This window comes from Mus caroli, unplaced genomic scaffold, assembly GCF_978045245.1.
Source record: "Mus caroli unplaced genomic scaffold, Mus_caroli_1 scaffold_7, whole genome shotgun sequence".
Taxonomy (NCBI): domain Eukaryota; kingdom Metazoa; phylum Chordata; class Mammalia; order Rodentia; family Muridae; genus Mus; species Mus caroli.
In genome coordinates this window covers 105,571,950-105,574,086 of record NW_028227262.1, presented here as the reverse complement: position 1 = coordinate 105,574,086, position 2,137 = coordinate 105,571,950, and the positions used below count along the sequence as shown (strand labels likewise).

The following is a 2,137-nucleotide window of genomic DNA, read 5'->3' as shown; positions in this document are numbered from 1 at the left end:
GAGGGCAACAGAGGTTGCCAAGGCAGTGTTTATTAGTGGAATAATCAATTCATTTGGAGATTTTTGACAAGGAAATCTTAGCACCAAGTACTTGAAGCAGAAAAGACACATGACTCAATTGACTATATTTTTGCTTTATTTTTAGTATAGCATAGTATACAAGAACTTGGTTATAGAATTTAAGATTATTGAAAAAAATGCAAAGAATTCCACAGAGCTTCAGGGAATCTAGGCAATTGGAAACAATGGTTAACACTGTGGAGACTGAGTGGGGAGAAAGGATGAGGGAATTAATGACCTGGTGATGCCAGTGACCTTGGGCAGCACATGAAGTATTGAAACTAGGTCTCAGAGAGGATGGGAGACTGTGGTCATGAGCCACAGTGTAGGATTAAAGATTGTAGAACCATTTTGAGTGATGGCAAGGTCAACCGTGTAGCCATGGGGAAGGCTGAGTGAGGTAGAGTGCAAGTAAAGTCAGTCCAGCTGAGAAAATTGTGATGGTGAGCATTAGTTTGAGTCACCCAAGTGAAACTTGAGCTTGGCAATGTAGATTAAAGCGCTGAGCCAGCTGTCAAGGACACCCTCCATAGGTTCAGGTCATGTCCTCTCTTGTTTTTAGAACACTTCACTGGTCATTAGGCAATCCAGCTCTTTGTGAACTCTCTTTGTTTCTGTGAGCTTCAAATTCTCCACTTCTAAATGAATAAGTCGAGCCATATGATTTATAGTATCATCATATTTTAAGTGTTTAAATTCTTTATGTTTAAAATTTTCTTTTCATTCTCAGTAACCTCCTTCCTGGCCTTTAATTTCTCGATACTTCTATAATGATTTTAAATGGAATACTTGGCTTGATTTATGCCTTCTAGGTCTTATGTTTTATCTCTGAGCATTGTAGAATGTTGTAGTGGGAAATACTGGAGATGGAACAAAAAGAAGAGGAAAGATATTTCACATTATTTACTTATCAGACAGTCTCATTTCCACGTTAAAGTAAGCTTTCAGAATTTTATAATACATGAACTATAGCTTTAGAAAATAGGTAACAGCTCCTATCAAAATACCAAGTGATAGACACTTTATTCAAGACTGTTTGCTTAAATGCAGAAGTCATTTCAAAGTAACATTGTAAAATTAGCTTAATACAGAGACACCCAGATATATTATCTTGGTCCACCTTCTCAAACTGTCGGTATAATATTATTGTTCATCTCTTCTCTTTTTTATAATCTTTCAAACTATTATTACATTTATTTATTTGTATGTTTATGTATGTATGTGGTCACATGTGTGTCACAGAAAGTATATGGAGGTCAGAGGACAATTTGTAGGGGTTAATTCTCTCCTTTTAAAACTTGTTTTATCAGGTTTGGTCACAAGTATTTTTGTTTCCTGAGACATCTTGCCAGGCCAAATACTCACCACAGAGTTCTTAAATTGAAAAAAAAAAATAGAGCTGCCCCTAGAGGCCTTACAGGTGTAACTGCTGTGTCACCCATGCTTTAGTAGATGGCAGAGAAGAGAGAAGCTATGTCTATGATCAGTATTCTGACCTGTGAATATCTGAATGATAGTAGCTTAACATTCCTTGAAAAAAAGCAAGCCTGAGAAGACTACCTGTCCAGAACCAGGGTGGTGACTAGACAAAAAACTAACCTGAGAAAATCATTAATCCAGCAGCACCCAGGCCTGGCACGTGGGGGGAGGGGACAGGCCCAAAAGACCCCTGCTGGCACCATAAAGCATGAGAGGGGCATAGCACTCCTGAGACTTCTGCTGAGATGACTGCGGGTGTTTAGAAGACCCCAGGAATCACTAAAAAATCAAGTAAGTGGTAGAAAAATGGGAGAGAAAGAGAAACAGAAGGATGTGGGCACAAGGAAGAGGGTCAAAACTGGAGACCTGAGGGTAGTGAAGAACAGCCTGGTGTGAGTAGTCAGTGATACCAACCTGGGACCATAGTGGTATCCTAGCCTGTGTTGCCACCAGAGGCCATGTGTGGGTCCGTGGTGCTGCAGTAGTAGGAGTCTGTTACTACCAAAGTCCAGGCAGGCATCCCTGGTCTGGGCTGCTGCCCAGGGATATGTTGATGTTTGAGAGCTGTACAGAACTAGCCATACTTCTCACTTGGGCA

The 2,137-nt window shown here is 40.2% G+C and overlaps 1 non-coding gene across 1 annotated transcript; it reads left to right on the top strand.

Moving 5' to 3' along the window:
- Window positions 1–1,458: 1,458 nt before the first annotated feature.
- LOC115031398 (small nucleolar RNA SNORA17) lies at window positions 1,459–1,589 on the top strand. The gene has a single exon (XR_003837038.1). It is a non-coding gene; the product is annotated as a small nucleolar RNA SNORA17 (small nucleolar RNA).
- The last annotated feature ends 548 nt before the right edge of the window (window positions 1,590–2,137 follow it).